Source organism: Lissotriton helveticus, chromosome 1_2 (genome assembly GCF_964261635.1).
Source record: "Lissotriton helveticus chromosome 1_2, aLisHel1.1, whole genome shotgun sequence".
Lineage (NCBI taxonomy): Eukaryota > Metazoa > Chordata > Amphibia > Caudata > Salamandridae > Lissotriton > Lissotriton helveticus.
The window spans coordinates 337936493-337945752 of record NC_136058.1 but is presented as its reverse complement, the minus strand read 5'-3'; the positions used below and the strand labels follow the sequence as shown (position 1 = coordinate 337945752).

General features: G+C 40.7%; 2 non-coding genes across 2 annotated transcripts; both read right to left on the bottom strand.

The window, feature by feature from the left end:
- On the bottom strand, nucleotides 1-72 carry TRNAD-GUC (transfer RNA aspartic acid (anticodon GUC)). The gene has a single exon. It is a non-coding gene; the product is annotated as a tRNA-Asp (tRNA).
- Nucleotides 73-8724: 8652 nt separating this feature from the next.
- TRNAD-GUC (transfer RNA aspartic acid (anticodon GUC)) lies at nucleotides 8725-8796 on the bottom strand. Its single transcript has one exon. It is a non-coding gene; the product is annotated as a tRNA-Asp (tRNA).
- Nucleotides 8797-9260: the final 464 nt, after the last annotated feature.

Below are 9260 nucleotides of genomic sequence, written 5' to 3'. Positions count from 1 at the left end.
CTCCCCGTCGGGGAATTGAACCCCGGTCTCCCGCGTGACAGGCGGGGATACTGACCACTATACTAACGAGGACTTATTGGCATCTGTTAAAGAGTGCTCACCTCCTTGGGGTTAAGGCATACCCTCGATCAATTCACAGTATTGTAATAGGCAGATTTGCTGCTTTTGGTTAGGACAAGTCATCTTTTTTCCTAAATATTACAATACAGAAATTCCTAGCCAAAAACAATCAGTTTTATCAAGAAATTATTTCATTGAAATAAATATCTATCTATCGATCTGTATATCTGGCTATCTTTCTAACTATCAATATATATATTTATATATATATATATATTCACTGAAAAAACCATAGGTTATAGACCATATATAGTTAGGAATTAGCATTTAGAAAACCTTATTTTACTCACACAAAACCATTGAAATTCCATATATAGTTAGTTGCACTAACTATATATCGCGCACCCGCAATCCACTGCTGATGATGTCACATATTACATCATTCATGACATGGTCAGTGACATCACTGATGACATCACTGATGACATCTCAAATGACATCACTGATGACAACATCCAGTGACTGTATGTTTCTGTAAAGTTAAAATATGTCTTAGATATTGAAGAATGAGTGGATGTATAAGTGTCTGGATGAAGTATTTAGTAGGTGCGTGACTGACTGTATGAGTGAGTGATTAAATGTGTCTCACTGAATGCATGGGTTAGTGACTAAACTGTCTTAATTTGTGCATCATTATGTCTGTTGTGATGTAAACTGCTGCATGTGTTGATCATTAGCTATACGAGAGGCTATATGTGTTATTAATTGGTTGCCCAAGTATTTCTATGGGAGATTGAGTTTGTGTGGGGGTGGCTGGAAGGTGTGTGACTCTGTGCATAGATGTGTGAGCAGTTTATTCACTAGGTGTATGAGTTCAAGAGTGCATGTGGAAACAGCTACATGGGCAGTTGACTGTGTGCATGAGTGTATTGATGAGTGAATGGATATCTCAATGCTACATGTCATAGTAAGTACATATGTAAAACACAGTACATGTGAGAGTTGGCATATATAAATAACTGTGCATGAGAGCCACTGAGTGAGTGGTTGTATCGATCATTGTGAACTTGTATCAGGGATTGTATAAGAGAGTAAATATGTGTTAGTATATGTTTCAATAAGTAAGGTGTGTATAACTGTATAGTTGAAGAAATGGAGGTGAGATTGTTTCTTTGCATGACTGACTGGGTGTGTGAGTAACTCCATGGATGAGTGGCAGTGTGTGAGTGTCTGTATACACTGAGTGTATCTAAGGTTATATTAGAGTCTGAAGAGGTTTATCGTATTAGCACAAGAATGATGCCAAATGAGACGTCATCAGTGATGTCATCAGTGATGTCATTTGAGATGTCATCAGTGATGTCATCAGTGATGTCACTGACCATGTCATGAATGATGTAATATGTGACATCATCAGCAGTGGATTGCGGGTGCGCGATATATAGTTAGTGCAACTAACTATATATGGAATTTCAATGGTTTTGTGTGAGTAAAATAAGTTTTTCTAAATGCTAATTCCTAACTATATATGGTCTATAACCTATGGTTTTTTCAGTGAATTTTCAAGGTTTTGTAAATGCTAATTCCTAACTATATATGGTCTATAACCTATGGTTTTTTCTGTGAATTTCAATGGTTTTTTAACAGCTAATATCTGTAGCTGTAAAATGTATTCTTCTTTAAATCCAAAAATATATTTTATATGTTTATGAATAATTTTTTTTTTTAAATATTTTTTTTTCTTCGTTCCCGCTTCGCGAATCGGGAAGCTTCCCGTTAGCTGACCTTGATGCCGCGAAATAGACCGCGAGCCGGTAAACGTTTCTTTACCGCAAGTGCCGCGTTAGAAAACAACATCGTGACGCCTCCCGTCCGCATGACGTTTCACGTTGTCGCGTGATACGTCATATGACGTGCTACGTTAGCGAACTGGTACGCGAAGCGAGTCGCAAAGCGCAGGTTTCTGGAAGCAAACCGGGAGGCCCTGCAAAGCGCTTAACGTAAACACAGCAAGTCATGTGACTTGGTAATAACACTTTTCATTGGTTCATTTCACTTTTGGTTTCCTAATGATGTAAGACTAGGTCATATAATCTAAAATGAACACTTTTGATTGGTTGAGAACTCTTGTTTTTCCCAAATGATGAAAATCCCTCCTTCTTTCCTCACTCTGACTTTCATCATTGTGAGAGAAAGACCCTTTGTGATCACTGAGCAATGGCTTCTTTAGTAGCTTCAGCTGGTGCTTCCCCACCACCTCCACCACATCCAAGGAAGAGTGGACCACCTGCTCAAGTTGTAATTCAACAAGAAGAAGAAGAAGAGGAACAGGAGGACGAGCACGAAGAGAGGCAGTTTTTGCCTGAGCAGCCCAGGACGTCTCACCGGAAAGAAAACTTCATTTGGCAATTTTTTAAAATTCCCAAAGGTCAGAAAAAAGTAAATGCAAGATACGTAACTTGCCTTATATGTCAAGATAGACTGTCCAGAGGGACCGACAAAAAATACAGTTTCGGAAACTACACAATGCATCGCCATATGACTAGGTGGCATCCTAACAACTACAGTGCTGCACAGTTTCGGAACGACCTAGATAATCTCCCTATTATGGCCAGAAGATCTGTTGTACCGGAAGTAACGGGACCAGAGGGCAGGGAGATGGTGCCAAATATACAAATGAGATTTGGTGATGTAAAACACATCTGCGCATTTTGCGATGGATTCATTTCCTACGGAGAAAAAAGCATCACTCTGATCAACAGAGCTATTGACTATCATATGCAAGTTTGTCCGAAACGCCCAAAATAATAAATACTTCTTTTTTTTGTTTTGTTGCTCCTGTTGAGCCCTTTACAATGAATCGTTTTCATTGCCCCCTCCAAGAAAAACCCCAAAAAATATAAAACTGTTCCGAAAAATTCAAAAACAGTAAAAAAATGTTCAGAAAAAAAAAAAAAAGTTCTTTTCAGAACTACCTCCCCGTTATTAAAAAATTGGTACAATATTTGGAACTGTGCCAACCTCTATTTCTCTTAGTTCGCTTCCCAGTTCGCTCGCGGGTACGCGAACCGGAAGCGACCCAAAAACAGTAAGTATAAGGGAAGGAAACAGACACTTATGTTAAAAGAAAGACAGCTATAAGGGAGTAAACTAGAGATACCATTACCCGTAATCCACTGCTGATGATGTCACATATTACATCATTCATGACATGCTCAGTGACATCATCAGCAGAGGATTGCGGGTTTTTTGGCAACATGCCTTATCCACGGTTTAATAACGCTGCCTTTTGCTTTATATAAGTTTTCAAATTGTATGAAATATATACCAATAGGTCGTTATGAACCTTTAGGTAGTGCTTTTCTTCATGAGGTCTGGTCGCTTCCATACACATACAGATGTTTCAAAGATGATCAAGAAGTTTATCTGAATGGAGAGGAATGCACTGAGACGCCAGATCATTCACTAATGTGTAGGCACATACAGTTACACGGTTCATGCAACAAACACCGACCAAATATGGCTTGCGTGTTGCAAGGCACGCCAGTTCCTGCTATCATCCCCACGTTCAAGTTGTTGGAAAATGGTAGTTATTTGATGCTCAATAATGAAGATTGTTCTGAGTTAATTAAAAGTATTCCTTTTATCGTAACAGTAAGTGAACGGGTTATTTGCTGCAGAAATGTTCTATTTCCTCCCACACATGAACATAGGGAGTTTTCAATCTGGCCACAAATACCAACCTTGAGACACGTTTCAACGGCATGGCAAGAATAAGAGCTCTTTTGTCTCAGAGAGAGGTGGCCTTGAGTTCGGCCCGTGAAACTTTCGTACTTCACATAGCGAACACCCATACAGAGGTGCAAAACCTTTTTCAATTAACATTTGCCTTTCAATTTCAGCAACATGTTTCCGACTATCTTTAACGCATCCTCCACAAAGTCCCTGGTGTACTTTTTTAAAGTTGTTACCAGTGGTCTCGTGACTTCATTTGAGAAAATCTTTGGAGTCATCCCTGCTTCCTTTCATTGTATTTTCTGCACTCTGGTTCGTGGATTGGCATTTTTACTTGCATTACCAGCGGACGCTCTTGTGCTTTTTTACATTTTTAAATATGGATGTCCCTCCTATGCAACCTCCGACCCTGCAGCTGCTGACACTGTTCCGCAATCGCATGCTAGAATATTATGGCACAATGCCGTTGGCGATATTAAGCACGGCATATGGATTATCTTTTCGGTTCTCCTACTTCACCTGTGTCCAGCCTGTATTTCACTGCCTGACCTGTGATTTCGATTGGGCCATTGATTTGTGTCTCTGCGGACCGGTTTCTCCTGACGTCGACTTTAATCAGCTGATGACTCCTATCATTACTCACGAGTTGGTTTGTCCTGGCGAAAGGATTATGGCTGTGGCATTGATGCATGGACTACTTGGTCCCTGGAATTTACTGGCGGCAGCACAGTCTTTCTTGGAACAGAGCTTTCTTGAAAACCCACCGAGCTGTCCTCTGATGGTGATAGAGGATCCGGTGCTGGGAGAGCACGTATGTTCTTTTCCGCTTTTAAATTGGATGGCTGAACTGTTTTCGGATGAAGACGGTGACTTCCTATTGGAGGCTGTTGCAGCTTATTTTGCATACACAGTTATGTCATAGACCTTTTTCATGTTTGATATGCTGAGTACTAGCATTTCATTGACAATTCATTGACTTATTTGTCAAGTTTTTATTATTTACCTTGCCTATTGGCTTAAGACTCGATAAAGTACTTGGCTGTTTTATTTTTCTTTAGCATTAAATTTTCCTAGTTTTTAATGCTTTACCTTGCGGACCGTCCACATATAAACTTGCAATCTGCTCTCATGAGATGGCACTTCTATTATCTTATTCAGTTCGTTTCCGGATCATGAGGAGGTGTCATCTAGGTCCTGGATATCTTTACACCGTGTTAAGTTAGCATGGGCTCATTACCGGTTTAAACGCCATTTTTCCTTTTTTGCAACTTCTGCACACGACACTTAGTTGTTGCTTTAGCTTTCCACCTAGTAGTTCATCGTGGTTTACATGAGAATAATATGTTATTGGTCTACTATCTGCTTTACTTGTTAAACTATATCTGTACAGCGAGTGCTAAAGTTTCAAGAACAACACGATACAGAATTGTTATGAGGTCTGATCTCCACGACTTCATACTCATAACATAAGTGCTACTTCTGCCAATTCTGGGCATGAGGCGGGTTTTATATTGCTTTGCCGAACACACATACACAACAGTTGATGCGGTTCACATGAAGAGAGAGCTGGTGTATGCTGATGTGATTCCTTCAAATCTAAGACACTAAAGTATGGGCACGCCCTAAACCAACACAAAGAGACCTTCTTAGCAAATAATATAATATGTGTATTAGGGAGGGTGAGATATAAGCAGCCGCGGGCCGTGGAGGGAGTTACGATGGGGCAGGGAGGCGGGGAGGGGGAGAAGCAGGGTGGAGCCCTCTCTACCTTACCCCTCCCCCTCCCCGCCTCCCTGCCCCACCGTAACTCCCTCCACGGCCCGCGGCTGCTTATAAGTGTTGCTAACTCTTATTCATTTACAGCATGTTAACATACTGTCACCATTCGCTTTTTATGTACTAGTAACTATGCTGGTAATTTTGCTACTGATAATATGTGTACTTGTATTCTCCACCCTGCTTCTCCCCCTCCCCGCCTCCCTGCCTCACCGTAACTCCCTCCACGGCCCGCGGCTGCTTATAAGTGTTGCTAACTCTTATTCATTTACAGCATGTTAACATACTATCACCATTCACTTTTTATGTACTAGTAACTATGCTGGTAATTTTGCTACTGATAATATGTGTACTTTTATTATCTAAGGTACTACGCCTGAGAAGACGGCATTAGTAAATAAACATTTCAAATACACATCTGTTCTTCTTAACTCCATGTTCTGGTTTCTAAGAAATCTATAACGACCGACTGTTCATGAGTTCCACGTATCCTGAGGTACTATAAGTTCATATTCTGGATTGTCTAAATATTGAGAGTTTGTTATATCCAATGTGACACTGTACCTAGCTTGCTAAGGAGTTTTTGATTACTAACGTGAGTTTTGGGACACCCTAATTCGCCGAGGTTCCAATCCTCTGTCCACAGTTCTGTGTGAGAACAGAAACCCTGCGACAGGGGCACCCCCGACCCTTGCTGGAGCTTCATCACACTTGCGATACAACTCCAGCAATGCATTCGCCGAGGTTCCAATCCTCTGTCCACAGTTCTGTGTGAGAACAGAAACCCTGCGACAGGGGCACCCCCGACCCTTGCTGGAGCTTCATCACACTTGCGATACAACTCCAGCAATGCGCCACCTTTACGGCACAGATACATCACGCATCTGTGCTGTTTTTGCCCCATGATGCGCCGCATTGTAAATGCAGCACACCATAGGTGACGGAACAGCGGCACAGAATGACTAACACATCCCTGGTGATGCGCCAGTCATCATAAATGTATCCCTATGCTTCTTATCTTGTTAGAGATGAACCGCCATATGTATCATCAAAGTTATTTGCATTTCCTAAATAGCGAACTTTAAGGAATAAATAGCGATTCTTTACCATTCCTAGTTTGCGATGAGCTATTTGCTAATTAGCCGAATGTAGCCCAATGAAGCCCAATGTAGCCCAATGTAGCCCAAAGATGGCCGCCAGACACACAAAAAAACAAATGTAGCCCAAATATCAGCCAGATGTAGCCCAACTATAGCCCAGTGACAGAATGACCAATCAGCTTCGCAAACCTCCGTTACGCGAAGCGGAGCGCTGTTACAGATATATATCTTTTTTTGAACGTTAATTTCTCAAAATCCACTGGAGCACATATATTGAGACCTAGCAAAGGCACATCGGGCTACCAGTCCCTAATATTTTGCCAAGTTTTGTGCAAATCCATTCAGCCGGGGCCCTTTTAAAACCTCCACATCAAACGTAGGGGGTCACCGAGGATCTACTATGCCCCCTTATAGTTATTTCCCCCTTTGTTTTGACCTCCTCTTGTCTCTCGATCCTACCGAGAGACAAGATGGCGGCCGCTACGGACTGTTTGGAATGTTGACAGACGCCGGAGAACCAATCAGCTTCGCTTCACAAAGCTCCGTTGCGCGAAAAGTCCGCGAACCAGTGCGCTGCCCGGTCCGCTGTTACAGATATATATCTTTTTTTAAACGTTAATTTCTCAAAATCCACTGGAGCACATATATTGAGACCTACAAAAGGCACATCGGGCTACCAGTCCCTACAATTTTGCCAAGTTTTGTGCAAATCCATTCAGCCGTTCGGGCTAAAAGTGAGGCCAACCGCCCTATGGAAAACTCAATGTTAAAAACACGTTTTGGGACCCCCCTTTTTTCTCGGCCCCCACTGGACGAACCCCCCCCAAGTTTTCAAGGGCTGCTCAGAAACAAAATGTGCCATTTTCCTGAAAATTTCAGCCAATTCCGTCCACAAACGCCAAAGTTATTAGACATAGAATTTTCAAAAAACCCATAGAGAAAAAATCCTAACTATATATACCTACTGGCGACCGCCAGTAGGTAATCTATATAATCAGCTCACTTTACCATTTGCAGCTTATAACTATTAGCCACCAGGGGTCACTACTAACCAAAAGCAGTCATTCTACTTGTAAATTGTGCCAATCGAGTGGAACAGCAGCCTAGGATTCACCACTGCTTCATCTCATTTTCCAAGAGAATGCAGATGTAAAGTGTTTTTGATGGTACGCCTGTGCATATTGAAATATTCAGAGCATATTCTGAATTTCAGTTAACACATCAGTAAGCATTTTGTCCATCGGTGAATTCAACCTTTTTTCTCAATCGGAATAGGCAAGGATAATGACAGATATATTTTACAATGTTAGAAAGTACATCATTTTATTTAATTGTGTGAATAAAAGGAATCGCCTCCCCGTCGGGGAAATGAACCCCGGTCTCCCGCGTGACAGGCGGGGATACTGACCACTATACTAACGAGGACTTATTGGCATCAGTTAAACAGTGCTCACCTCCTTGGGGTTAAGGCATACCCTCGATCAATTCACAGTATTGTAATTGGCAGATTTGCTGCTTTTCGTTAGGACAAGTAATCTTTTTTCCTAAATATTACAATACAGAAATTCCTAGCCCAAAACAATCAGTTTTATCAAGAAATTATTTCATTGAAATAAATATCTATCTATCGATCTGTCTATCTGGCTATCTTTCTAACTATCAATATATATATTTATATATATATATCTATATATTCAGCTCACTTTACCATTTGCAGCTTATAACTATTAGCCACCAGGGGTCACTACTAACCAAAAGCAGTCATTCTACTTGTAAATTGTGCCAATCGAGTGGAACAGCAGCCTAGGATTCACCACTGCTTCATCTCATTTTCCAAGAGAATGCAGATGTAAAGTGTTTTTGATGGTACGCCTGTGCATATTGAAATATTCAGAGCATATTATGAATTTCAGTTAACACATCAGTAAGCATTTTGGCCATCAGTGAATTCAACCTTTTTTCTCTACCGGAATAGGCAAGGATAATGACAGATATATTTTACAATGTTAGAAAGTACATCATTTTATTTAATTGTGTGAATAAAAGGAATCGCCTCCCCGTCGGGGAATTGAACCCCGGTCTCCCGCGTGACAGGCGGGGATACTGACCACTATACTAACGAGGACTTATTGGCATCAGTTAAACAGTGCTCACCTCCTTGGGGTTAAGGCATACCCTCGATCAATTCACAGTATTGTAATAGGCAGATTTGCTGCTTTTGGTTAGGACAAGTAATCTTTTTTCCTAAATATTACAATACAGAAATTCCTAGCCAAAAACAATCAGTTTTATCAAGAAATTATTTCATTGAAATAAATATCTATCTATCGATCTGTCTATCTGGCTATCTTTCTAACTATCAATATATATATTTATATATATATATATGTATATATATATATATATATACATATATATATATATAAAATCATCTCACTTTACCAATTTGCAGCTTATAACTATTAGCCACCAGGGGTCACTACTAACCAAATGCAGTCATTCTACTTGTAAATTGTGCCAATCGAGTGGAACAGCAGCCTAGGATTCACCACTGCTTCATCTCATTTTCCAAGAGAATGCAGATGTAAA